This window comes from Equus asinus, chromosome 22 (assembly GCF_041296235.1).
Source record: "Equus asinus isolate D_3611 breed Donkey chromosome 22, EquAss-T2T_v2, whole genome shotgun sequence".
NCBI classification, from domain to species: Eukaryota; Metazoa; Chordata; class Mammalia; order Perissodactyla; family Equidae; genus Equus; species Equus asinus.
Genome location: NC_091811.1, coordinates 13,123,375 through 13,137,426, shown reverse-complemented (window position 1 = coordinate 13,137,426; position 14,052 = coordinate 13,123,375). Strand labels below are relative to the sequence as shown.

At 38.1% G+C, this 14,052-nt stretch overlaps 1 protein-coding gene and 1 pseudogene across 1 annotated transcript in view; one reads left to right on the top strand and one right to left on the bottom strand.

The window, feature by feature from the left end:
• Nucleotides 1–14,052, top strand: part of ADIPOR2 (adiponectin receptor 2) — a 117,873-nt gene that overhangs the window by 717 nt on the left and 103,104 nt on the right. The gene's annotated exons all lie outside the window — the stretch shown is intronic.
• Nucleotides 189–14,041, bottom strand: LOC139041508 (protein SDA1 homolog; annotated as a pseudogene).

The following is a 14,052-nucleotide window of genomic DNA, read 5'->3' as shown; positions in this document are numbered from 1 at the left end:
AAGTGAGTTCTAGAGGACTATGACAGAATTTGGATTGGAAACCGATTGGTACTTTTTTCCTGCTCCTGGCTTTTGAAGTGATTTAAACGTTCGCCCTTTGGAATTTGACAACTTCATGAGATGGCCCAACAGTGAATTGTAGTAGAAAGATTTAAATCTCCAACTGGGATCTTAGTGGGTATGGTGACTTCATTGCAGGTTGTTGACATCTTTTTAGTAAAGTGGTCTTTTAATCTTATTTTTAAACTCGATTTCTCAGCCTTATGTTATTCACATTCTCTCTTCCAAAAACAGTCCTTACCCCTTCCTCCAAAGAAACCATTTAAAATTCCCGAGAAATCTGTCATAGCATTTAAAATCATTTGATCGCAAAACTCTTCCCAATGAAATGTTAAAAATAATTTCTTTTAATCCAAAGCTTTGTTTTTGGAGGGAGATCATCAAGTTTGTCAGTTTCAAAGGTTCAAGTGCCCTCATATCAGAGGCCACTTTTGTGTCTCCTTTCACCATCCTCTGACTCTTATTTTGTTAGAATTTCATAGATTTTTCATTTCATCAAAGTGATAATTTTCATTCTTAATTTTTACTTTATAGAAATTTCATTTGAAATGCTGTTAGTTCATAGATGTTTTCATCCTTTCTCACAGATTTGTCAGAGTGCTGACTGAAGATCTGTAGCTAAAATCATTTCATCAGTAGTTGAGACTTGCACATGTGGTGGCAGCTGCTTGGTGGTGAATTATTATGAAATCTGAGAAAATTTCAAATTGATTTAAATATGAAAGATGTATTTCTTTTAGCTTCTATCTGTAACTGCCTACCCAACAGTATATGTTCTTATGTAGGCTTTAGGCTACTTGGCAAATTTTTTCTTCTTACTGGGGCAGTAGGACGTAGGGGAGGATTTCCAGAGCTTAAAAGTACTCTCGTATGTGTTTTTCTATCCCTAGACTCAGGGCTTTCTTTGGTATAAATCACATTTTATTTTCCATAGTGAAAATAATTTTGTGTTATTCTTTATTTCAAGGGTCAGCAAACTTTACAGCTTGCAAGCCAAGTCCTGCCAAGCTGCCTGTTTGTGTAAATTAAGTTTTTACTGGGGCATAGCCATATGCGTGTGTCTAGGTATTGTCTGTGGTGGTTTTGGCAGTGCAGCAGTAGAGTTGAGTAGTTGGGACAGAGACCCATATGGCCTACAAAGCCGAAAATATTTACTGTCTGGCCCTTAATAGAAAAAGTTTGCTGACTCCTACTTTATTTTGTTAAAAATGATGCATATTCAGTGTAGAAAATTAAAATGAGTCAGAGAAGTATAAAGGAGAAAATAACAATTATACAGAATCACACCACTCAGAGGCGTTTGTTTTTGTGTTATCATATAGAATCTGTTAGTGATTGTTTTTATATAAATGGGCTTACATTGTTAATTGTTGGTTTGTAATCTGCTTTAAAAAAATCTCAGGTTATTTTTGACTATTGAATACATTTGCATTTTCTGCAACAAAGATTTCACTAGAAAGCGGCTTGATGAGCCAGGTTTTCCTGATTTGTCTTACCTGTCAAAATTTTAAAAGTCAGGAATAATAGATGCTTTATGATGATGATGATGTGGTGGTGATGGTGGTGAACACCATTTATTGAGCACTTACTGTGTACCAGATAGTTGTTTAATACTTTACACGTATTAAGGCATTTAATACCTGCAGCAGCTCTGTGGGTACACATGCTGTTATTCCTGTTTACAGATGAGGAAACTGAGGCACAGAGAAATGAACTGCCCAAGTTTATCAGCTAGTTAATGGTAGAGCTGGGATTTGAATTCATGCAGTCTGGTTTTGGGACCCAGGCTCCCAGTGTCCTGCAGAGCCTCTCCTTAAAGTACTGCTCAGTGTGGACAGTCCAGAGGCATATAATGTACAAATTCCTGCTTATGCTCTTCTTTCCAGTTTCACTCTTTGTAGAAAACCACTGTTAACAGTTTGATATAGAGCTCTTTTTTTTTTTTTTTTTTTTTTAAGATTAGCCCTGAGCTGACATCTGTTGCCAGTCTCTCTTTTTTTTTCCTTCTTCTCAAAGCCCCCCAGTACATAGTTGTATATTCTAGTTGTAGGTACTTCTGGCTCTGCTATGTGGGAAGCCGCCTCAGCACGGCTTGATGAGCGGTGCTATGTCCACGCCCAGGATCCGAACCGGTGAACCCTGGGCTGATGAAGCAGAGTGCGTCAACTTAACGGCTTGGCCGGCCCCTAGAGCCCATTTTGTCTACGTATGCATACATTTATTTAGAAATCTGTCCACCCATGCAGGTTTTTAAAAAAAGTCAATAGTGTTTATTTTTTAGATTTATAGAAATTTGTGTGGCTAGTACAGAAAGTTCCCATATCACCCATCCTCCATTTTTCCTTATTAACAACATCTTGCATTAATGTGACATATTTATTAACAATTGAGGAAGCAGTATTGGTACAGTGTTATTAATTAAAATCTATAGTTTATGTTAGGGCTCATTTTTTGTGTTGCAGAGTTGTGTTTTTAAAAAGCAGGAGCAAACCAGTCGTTCAGCAGTGCGCTTTCTTGGGTGGTTTTCAAAATACAGTGCTTCTGGACTTTTTAATGAAAATAAACATTCTTGAATGACTAATTTTCATATTCATGATACGAATTTAGCATTCTCCTTGGAATGGAAAACTTGGTTGGAAGTTACCTCATTCTTTTTCTCTTTTTCAAAAGTTTATCTTTTAACACCAGCTGCTTTTCTCTAAAGGAATGCTTATTTTTTCACTGGACGTTCTGGCTGCTCCAGGACGCTGTTTAGCTTCTTGGAGATTTCTTGCTGTTCTTCATTATAAGAGTGGTGCACGTCAGCATCCTCCGCCTCACTGACACTGGTACTTCCCTGCCCATCTTTATCATTCTCAGCATTCTCTTCCTCTTTCTCAACTTTAGGAGAACTTCTGTTCCTGGAGTGTAATCTGTAGCATCTAATTGTCCACATTCTTGCACTCTTGGTTTTATTGAGGCCTCTGTAGTCTTACGCCAGAATTTCTTCTGCACTATCTTGAGGAGTCACTGTTTGGAAGAAGTGAATCAAAGTTCTAGCAGACATCATTGCATTCTTGTCTTTGTGTGTTTTATACTGGGCGGGTCTTGAGGAAGTTCTTCAGTCATTGAGCTCTTGTGTCTTTCGTAGCATTGATTCCTACTGTCATGACTTCCTCAGAGTCCTTGTCCATAACGAGATGGGTGGTCAAAGTTATGAGCAGTGACTGAATGCGCATGACTGGCATGATCTCTGGGATGTTTGTGTGGCAAACAGAAGGATCTTGTTACTTTTCTTTGGTGCTACTGCAGTAACCTTTGCACAGAGGGATGGAAGTTTAGAAATCTCATGAATTCCTACCAATCTGGAGATAAGGTTCGTGAGCATCATCTTCAATTCAAGCATCTCCTTAGAGGTCTTTAGCCGCTTTAGTAGTTTTTCTGCAAAATCTTGGGGATCATGAATCAGGTGGGTATATGAAAAGTTAAACATCTCCAGTTTTTTCTTTTGTTTCTGTAGCACTTTCATAACCTTTTCAACCTTTTTTTGTATTTGGAGCCTCTCTTCCCCGTGGCATACTGCACTAGCGTTCTGAGTCGCTGTCCTGTTTCTCTTGTTCTTCTCTCCCTAGGAAGAATGTCAAGGCAGCAGTTAATATCTTGGTGACCTTAGAGAAGCATGCAGTTGTGATAACATCGACAGTCTTGGCATCATTTCAGATGTTTCTTGTGTAGTGTTCAGGCATCCCTTCCGAAGAAATCTTGGCTGCAGTTGCATTGCTGTCTGTTAATATGTGTACGTGAAATTCTACAATAGTATATTCACTCTATTCTTCTAGTTTGCATTTTTATTCTCATCAGTCACAGAATGAGTATATAAATCTCAGAAGCTTATATGGCATAGAAGTTCAGAGAAGAGCTCTAGCAAACCTTATGGATCGATGAGATTCTTCTGAGATGAAAGCTTTACCCAGTGTCACAGTGTTATTGGAAGATCTACGTTCAACACAGCGTAATTGTGGGAGGGCGGATCTTTCAGCTCTTGAGGAAAGTTATCTAGATGTTCTGGGTAGCGGTGACCAATCTGTGCCATAAATATCACCAGCTTGCCAGTTTTTTGCTAGGTTTATTTGGTTGCAATTTGAAAATCTCCATATTGAATTTATAGTGGATATTTTACGGCTGTAGTAGCTCCTCAGTATAAGTCAGAGGGTCCACTTTATTATTTCTGTAACTGCTGCAGGTTGCTGGGCAGCTAGTGTTTGTTTCTGCTGGACATACTGCCTGCTGACTGGCTCTCAGAAAACCCATACCACTGACACCAGCCAACCCTTCTCAGCTGTTGCTTGGAATCATGCTTCCGGGTGTGACTGGAAACAGCACTTGGGAGCTCCACAGGTGGCTCCATCTTGGCTTGTAGTAGTGAGCTTTAAAAATTACTATGCATGGGGGCTGGCCCCGTGGCCGAGTGGTTAAGTTCGCGCGCTCCGCTGCAGGCGTCCCAGTGTTTCGTTGGTTCGAATCCTGGGCGCAGACATGGCACTGCTCATCAAACCACGCTGAGGCAGTGTCCCACATACCACAACTAGAAGAACCCACAATGAGAAATATACAACTATGTACTGGGGGGCTTTGGGGAGAAAAAGGAAAAAATAAAATCTTTAAAAAAAAAAGCTGTACCTAAAAAAAAAAAAAAAAATTACTATGCATGGATAGCTTTCCAGGTCAATACGTCTGCATCTACTCTGTTCTTTTAAATAGTTCTTTAGTATTTTATTGAGTGGGTGTGTCATAATTTATTAGTGTTCCTGTTGCTGGATATTTAGGTTTAAATTTCTTGTATTTTGTACATAGGTGTAGTATGTACAATTGTTGCACACTAATGACTCTTTAGGGTAACTTTCTAAGAATCTAATTACTGGGTTGAAGGAAATACATGTTTTTCATTTTGATGTATATTACCAGCCTGCCGTCTGGAAAGGTCACAGCAATATAAACTCTGACCAGAAAAGTGGCGGTCTACCTTCTCCATGCTATTGCTGACTTTTTTTTAAATCTTTGTTTATCTGATTGATACTTAAATATTTCTTGCAGTGTATTCTCTCTCACTGGGAGATGTGCTTTGTTTTGATAACATTCTTTTGAAGTTGATTTAGAATTACTCTGGGAGGGCATACATTCTGTAGTTGTTCTTTCTAGTATTCCCTTAAGACAGAGCTGCTACCTGGTCCTTGAAAGCAGTATGATTTTGCCTCCTCTGTTAAAAGAATCTGGGTGACTGCCCAGTAGAATGTATTATTTCTTGAGAGTAAGGGGCATACAGCTTTCTTCATATCTAATAGCAATCCTGGTATATAGCAGCTGGTGAGTAGTAAATGGTCTTTTCAAAACCTAAATTGGATTGTGTTCTTTTGGGCATATTGTTGAGTGAGGTGCTTTAACTTTGTTAAAAATAACCTTTCCAGGGGTCGGCCCCGTGGCTGAGTGGTTAAGTTTGCATGCTCCGCTTTGGCAGCCCTGGGTTTTGGGGATTTGGATCCTGGGCACGGACATGCACTGCTCATCAAGCCATGCTGAGGCGGCATCCCACATAGCACAGCCAGAAGGACCTACAACTCGAACATACAGCTATGTACTGAGGGGCTTTGGGGAGAAGAAGAAGGAAAAAAAAGATTGGCAACAGATGTTAGCTCTGGTGCCAATCTTAAAAAAGAAAAGCCTTTTCAAAGTCTTTGTGAAATATAAACTTGAAAAATTGCAGCATAAAATGGCCACCTTGGTGTATGTTCTCTTTATTTATTTATTTATTTTTAAGATTTTATTTTTCCTTTTCCATGTCTGCGCCCAGGATTGGAACCGGGGAAACCCTGGGCCGCCGAAGCAGAGTGTGTGAACTTAACCACTCGGCCACGGGGCTGGCCCCCTCTTTATTTCTAAAATGAGATAAATAAGACTGATCAATAACTTAGGACCTGTTTGTGAGGAATAATTAACCTGACCTATTTAATAAGTACATTTGGTATTTAGTTTTAGAAGTTAAGGAATAGATTAAATAGAGGATTTGTTTCACATAACCCTTGGTTTGGAATTTTCTGTTTTGGAATATACCATGTGTTAGAGGGAATGTATGCTGCCTAAATGATACTATAGCTTGTCTTACTTAAACACTGTAAGGATCCAGACAGAAGGAAAAGGGAAGGTAAATTCTGGAAACTGCCAGAATATCATCAGGCATGGGGAAAATACCTGTGGGAAGGGACACTTCAAGTTTTTTAATGGAAAACCACAGAAAAATAGAATTTTCTTTATAGCTGACTTGTATAGTTATGTTTTTTATTGGACTTCTGTATTTTCCACAATAGCCATGAACTGGAAAACAGAGCATACCAAGCATATGGTTGTGAAGAGAGAATTAATTAGCTTATTAAGTTTTGGCCATCTAGGCGTTTTCTTTTGTATGATTTTTTTGTTAGTATATTAGCTAATTATTTTTCACTGGCAGCTTATTCATTTTAATCCCATATGTCCTGAAATTTTAGTTTAGTGAACATGTATGCTTAGTTGTACGTGTACGCCCATGCTTTGGTCAGGGAAGGAGTAGTGGTGGTGAAAACTCTTCAGCATGGTGGAACAGAAGGGTTATTTTTTATTTTCTTGTAATTTATTTATATCATATTTCATTCCAGAAAGAATTTCTGGTAACTTAAAAGATCCAGAAGTGTAATAAAAAATACATATAAAAGAAAAATGAGGAAAAGGAGGAAGCATGTATTCTGATCCCAGGTGGCAGCAAAGATAAAAATGAAAATATGGTAAAATACATAGCATTGAACTGGAAGGAGGAACTAGACCAATTTTTCATGGACGAATCTCTTGACAGATTTTAAGGAACTATTTAAATTGGGCATTATATAAAAGCTTTTTTGGTCAGAGGCCCTAGTTAAAAGATAAGGACTAAACATTGTTCCTGAGTAGGAATGCTTGTGCACATATTTAAGATCTTTGGCACGTTCTTCAGAGTCCATGTTGGGAGCCATTAATGGGTTATGAAATCACTTTAGAAATTTAAGTAGGTTAGAAAAATATCAGGTTGTATTGCAGGCAGTAAGGACAAAATGTTTTGTGAAATTTTTGTTTGTGTGTGTGTATGTGGTTACTAAGTTTGAAATTAAGTTCTCTGGGATAAATTATCCAGAAGTGGAATTATTGGGTTGGAGGTTATGGAGATTATGAGAATTTTTAACTCTTATCAGATATTGCCAAATCGCTCTCCAAAATTGTGTCACTTTGCATTTTGTAGCATGAGAATTTAAGAGTTTCCTGTTTCCAAATCCTTATGATCCATGGTATAGTCAGATTTTTACAATGTTTACAAATCAGATGAGTGTGAAATGATATCACATCATCTTAATTTTTATTATTTTGCGATTAGTTATGTGATTGAGCATCTTTTCAAAACATTACAGGACTGTTCAGGTTTCCATTTCTTGAATGGGCTGTCCACCCCCTCCCCCATTGGGTTGTCTTTTTAAATTGATTTTAGGAGTTTGTTACATATTTTGGTTATGTCTTTTAAGTGAATTGCAAATATTTTCTCCTAGTCTGTGTGGCTTGTCTGTTAACTTTTTATATAGTTTGTTTTGTTGAATAGAAGTGATCATCAAATCTGTTCGCTATTTTCCTCGTTGGTTTGTGTCCTTTGTGTCTTATTTAAGAAATCTGTTCCTTGCCCCGAGGTTGTTAAGAGTCTGCCATATTTTTTATAAAAGTTTTAGAGATTTGTTTTTTTACATTTAGGTCTTGATCCTGCCTGAAAAAATAATAATTATTATTATTTCTTTAAGATTGGCACCTGAGCTAACATCTGTTGCCAGTCTTTTCTTTTTCTTCTACTTCTTCTCCTCAAAACCCCCCAGTACATAGTTGTATATTCTAGTTGTACGTCCTCTGGCTCTGCTATTTGGGATGCCGCCTCAGCATGGCTTGATGAGTGGTACGAGGATCCCAACCGGTGAAACCCTGGGCCACCGAAGCAGAGCGCCTGAACTTAACCACTTGGCCACGGGGCTGACCCCTAAAAAAATTATTTTTTGTATGTCGTGTGAGGCAGAGATCTAATTTAATTTTTTTTGTTTTTTAAAATTGGCACCTGCGCTAACATCTGTTGCCAATCTTTTTTTTTTCTTTCTCCTAAACCCCCCCGTACATAGTGTATATTCTAGTTGCAGGTCCTTCTGGTTGTGCTGTGTGGGACACCGTCTCAGCATAGCCTGATGAGCAGAGTTAGGTCTGTGCCCAGGATCCGAACCGGCAAAACCCTGGGCCGCCCAAGCAAAGTGTGTGAAGTTAACCATTCAGCCACGGGCCCGGCTCCTAATTTAATTTTCCGTGTGCATAGCCACTTAGCACTGTTTAACAGTGTGTGTTTTAAAACTTGAACTGTAAATCTTTTAAGCAGTTTTTGGTTCAGCACAGTAATAGCCATTTTGTCTTTCATCAGGCTGTTCAACATGTTTAAGTCTGTGACTTCTGGGCCAGAATAATCTTTTTTTTTTTTTTTTTTTTTTGCTGAGGAAGATTAGTCCCGAGCTAACATCCGTTGCCAATCTTACTCTTTTTTTTGCTTGAGGAATAGCCCTGAGCTAATATCTGTGCCAGACTTCCTCCACTTTATATGTGAGTTGCCGCCACAGCATGGCTGACAAGTGGTGTAAGTCCGCATGCAGGATCCAAACCTGTGAGCCCAGGCCACGGAAGCAGAGTGCGTGGAACTTAACCACTATGCCACCAGCTGACCCCATGGCCAGAGTAATTTGATTGGTGGATTACTTGATCCAGAAATAGAACCTAGAGGAGTAAATAGATACAGAGCATATTTTGTAGATCTCACCCAAATGTTATTTTTCTCAGCCACTTTTTTAATAGAAGCTGGGTTGCAGACAGTTTGAGGATATACTTTGATGAACAGACAGGTTGCTGTTTTTTTGTGTTGCTGGTTAATAGCCACAGACTTTGGAAACTAGATAAGCAAGTGTTCAGTCTTGATACTTAAAACTTCAGAATACTTACGTGTGTTTAGTCATCCAGTTGCTGTTGTCACAAATATGGTCTGAAGTTTGAGACTTAATTTTGATTTTAGGAGAATTCTTTATATAAACTTGTCTTAACTTTCTGAAATGTTTGGTAGAAATGTTTCTGAAATGTTTGGTAGAAACATAGCTAACCACTTCCTTGGATCTTCCATCCAGCATTGTGAAAAAACAAACTTATGGGTCCGGCCCCATGGCTGAGTGGTTAAGTTCACCCTTTCTGATTTGGTGGCCCAGGGTTTCGTGGGTTTGGATCCTGGGCATGGACATGGCACTGCTCATGAAGCCATGCTGAGGCGGCGTCCCACATAGCACAACCAGAAGAACCTACAAGTAGGATATACAACTGTGTACTGGGGGGCTAAGGGGAGAAGAAGAAAAAAGAAAAAAGATGATTGGCAAACAGATCTGCTCTGGTGTCAATCTTTAAAAAAAAAACCAAGAAAACCCAAACTTGTGTTCTAGAGGGTATTATGCAGGATGAAATAAGGTCCTGGATGATTACTGTTTACTTATGGAGACAGGTTTTGATTTTGCCTGAAAAGTTGACTCTACAGGACAGATTTGATTTCTGAAATAGTTGGAATAATAGTGTGGTAGTAGAGTACCAGGTATAGGTAATAGTGTGGTCATAGTGCAGGTAATTTATGGAAGGAGGTCTTTGCGTATTTTGCATATTTTGGTACAGTGTAGATATGACAACTTACATATCTTGGCCTTGTCAGGATTTCTCTAACATTCAGGACTATTGTTCCTATAATGTACATTTGCATTTTTGTGTACTGTTCTTTGTTTCAGAAACAATACTAAGGGTTACTGTAGATCTTGGAAATGGAAATGACTGTTGTAATATGGCTGTAAGAATTGTATAAAGACTTTTCTCTTTTAAAAGTGTTTTTTAACCCTGACGATGACCAGTGGCTATAATGCGCTATTTTTGTCTTTCCCTATAAGATGGTGGTAAATTATGGTCTTTGGCATTAGACAGATACTGATTTGAATTCAGGGTTTTCCACTTAAGTTTGTGTCTTTGATGAGTTATTTGATCTCCTTGAGTCTCAGTTTCTTCATCTGTAGAATGGGACCACATTTCTTAAGGCTTGTTGGAGAATTAAATGAGATGATGGGTGAAGGGTCACCTACTTGGCCTGGTTCAAGGTTGGCTTCAGTCAATTTTAACTAATAATTCACTTCCCTTCAAAGAGAGAACATCATGAACCACCTACCTTTGTGGGAGGCAGTGTTGTAGTAATGGAGAGGGCTTATGCTGGGTAGTTCTTAACTTCTCCATTTTGTAACTTGTGTAACCTTGGGGAAAATTATCTAGACAATCTCACCCTCAGTCTTCTCGTTTGTAAATAGAGATAATGTTCTCTATGTAATGGCAGTGTTTTGAAGTTAAATAAGAATATATATAAAAGCTCACGTTATCTGGCACATGATAACTTCTAAATGAGCCTCTAAATTTTTGTGATGGGGCTAGCCTGATTGCATCGTGATTGGTTTCTCACGCTCTGCTTTATCAGCCTGGGGTTTATGGGTTTGGATCCTGGGCGCTGACCTAGCAGCACTCATCAAGTCGTGTGTGGCAGCATGCCACATAACATAGAGGAAGACTGGCAACAAATGGCAGTTCAGGGCCAGTCTTTCTCACAAAAAAATAAATACACACAAAATAAATTTTTGTGGTAATAGGCAATAATATTATGCTTCTGAAGTGGATCTCAAGAAGGATTTTTGGTTGGAGAAACCAGAATGATTATGAATTAGTATGTGTTTACTTTGAGAGCATAAAATTAGGGAATATTCATTGAAGGAGGCTTTTTTAAGGAGGCTACTGTATTTGGCCAAAATAATAATAATATGGTTAATAGCTCATACAGATTTGTAGTTTCCGCAAATTTTCAGGAATCTAGGATTAAGTAAATAAAGTTTAGCATTGTCATTTTTTTTAGCACTTAAAATTAACTTTACTGAACTATAATTTACATACAATAAAATATACTCAATTGTTCAGTTAGATGAATTTTGATAATTTATACACTCAGGTAACCATCGTCCCAATCAAGATACAAAATTTCTATCATCATCTCCCTTGTGTCTCTTTGCAGTCAGTCCACTCACCCCTATCCCCCCATAACTGGCCCAGGGAAACTACTGATCTGCATAGATTAATTTTGCTCTTTAGAATTTCATATGAATGTAATCATACAGTATGTATTCTTTAGTGTCTGACTTTTTCTACTGAGTGTAATGTTTTTGAGATTTATCTGTGTTGCTATGTGTACCAGTAGTTTGTTCCTTTTTTTTTTTTCCGGCCCTGAGCTAACGTCTATGGCAGTCTACCTCTGTTTTGTATGTGGGACTCTGCCATAGCATGGTTTGATGAGCTATGTATAGATCTGTGCCCAGGATCAGAACCAGCGAACGCCTGGCCACCGAAGTGGAGCCTGTGAACTTAACCACTACGCCATTAGGCTGGCCCCTAGTTTGTTCCTTTTTTTTTTTTTTTTTAAAGATTTTATTTTTCCTGGGCCGACCTGGTGGCAAAGTGGTTAAGTGCATATATTCCACTTCGGCGGCCCGGGGTTCACTGGTTCGGATCCTGGGGTGGACATGGCACCACTTGGCAAGCCATGCTGTGGTAGGCGTCCCACATATAAAGTAGAGGAAGGCGGGCATGGATGTTAGCTCAGGGCTGGTATTCCTCAGCGAAAAGAAGAGGATAGGCAGCAGTTAGGGCTAATCTTCCTCAAAAAAAAAAAAGAGATTTTAGTTTTCCTTTTTCTCCCCAAAGCCCCCTGGTACATAGTTGTGTATTTTAGTTGTGGGTCCTTCTAGTTGTGGCATGTGGGATGCCACTTCAGCATGGCTTGATGAGCGGTGCCATGTCCGCGCCCAGGATCTGAACCGGCAAAACCCTGGGCCACCGAAGTGGGGTGTGCGAACTTAGGGCCAGCCCCTAGTTTGTTCATTTTTATTGCTCAGTAGTATTCATTGTGGTGTTGCCACACCACAGTTTGTTTATTCATTTACCTGATGTTTAGGTTTCCAGTTTAGGGCTACTATCATTAAAGCTGTTATGAACATTCATGTAGAAGATTTTTGTGGACTTATCTTTTTATGTTTCTTGAGTAAATTCTTGAGAGTAGAATAGCTTAGTCATATGGTGTCTGTTTGGCAGTTTCTTAAAGAGTTAACAGTTTTTCGAAGTGGTTGCATCAGTTTATCCTCCTGTCATCAGTGTACTAGGCCTCATCAATATTTGACGTTGCGTTGTTAATTTTAGCCGTTCCTTCAGTGTGACGTGGTATCTCATTATGGTTTTAGTTTGCATTTTTTCTGATAGCTGATGTTGAGCTTTTTTTCATGTGCTTATGGGCCTTTTATATATCCTTTTACTAGGTGAAGTGTTTGTCCAATTCTTATATCCCTTTAAAAAATTTTTTTTTATGTTTAAACAAACATCCTTTATTCTACAGAATAGTTTAAAGTATCATTTTATTCAAGTGATGTTCAAACGTGAAAAACAGTTGCATATGCCACAGCTGTTAATGAAATCATTACATACAAATGCTTTAACAAGTCGTTCATTGAAACTACATCAACGAGGGGGACAGCATTAAAATTTTTTGCAGTCATTACCAGGTCCAGCCTAACCACACTTTTGTAAATATTCATCAACAAAAACGTGCCTCAGGAACTCACCCAGTAAATTAAATTTCCATCTTGAAAAGTGTTTTGCTTCCATTAATGGAATCAGCCATGGTACTTTTTTTGATTTGTTTTCCAGAACTTTGGGATATATTGTATGGAAATAATGACAAACTCTGAGTAATTGCTGATAATTAGACCAAATCTGTTATTCTCATCATATTTCCATTTTGATTACTGTAAAATTGTTTTTATTACTGAGTTGCAAAAGTTCTTTTTATATTCTGGATACAAGTACTTTGTCAAATATGTGTGTTTTGAATATGTTGTTCTATTCTGTGGCTTGTCTGTCATTTTCTTAACAGAATCTTTTGAAGAGCAGACATTTTTTAATTTTGATGAAGCCAGTTTATCACTTTTTGTGCTTTTGTGTCCTAAGAAGTATTTAGCTACCCCAAAGTTGTGAACATTTTCCTATGTGTTTTCTTTTGGAAGTCCTATAATTTTAGGTGTTACCTTAGGTCTATGATTTAATTCAAGTTAATTTTTGTGTATGATGTAAGGTAAAGGTTGAGGTTCGCCCCACCAACACCCCCCCCCCGCATATGGCTATCCAGTTTTTCTAGACTATCTTTTATTCATTGAATTGCTTTGGCACCTTTGTTGAAAGTCGGTTGTCCACATCTGAGAGGGTCTTTTTCTGTACTCTGTTCTGTTATGTTGATTTATATGTCTGTCCTTATGCCCATTCTACACTTTCTTAATTACTGTAGATTTATCGTAAGTTTTGATTATTCTGGGTCCTTTCATTTCCATACATTTTAGTGTCAGTGTCAAGTGATTGGTTGTCTAGCATGCAGAAATCCTTTAATAAGTAGTCAGATGGAATTTAATTTGTTCTCATCTAACTTTCTTGGGAAAAAACATGTAAATTAAAAGATTATCACTGGATTTTAATGGGTTATAAATTTGCGTGACTATATATGCCTTATTTTTATTTCTCTAGATTTGAAGCATGAAAGTATGTTTGAGTTTTATGGAAAAAAGCACAATAATGGATATAAATGGAGACGTAGAGATCTTTCAACAAATGAGAAGATATAGTTGTAGAAAAGCAGAGTTAAAAAATTTAAAATGTTAATACTCAATATTAAATATAATATTTTTTGCATGGAAGAAAGTAGAAAGTACTTGAGTAATATGACTAGAAAGAGAAATCTTGTTTTCGTTGAATGCACTTGGCCTACGAGCATATCTGTACCTGCTGAGC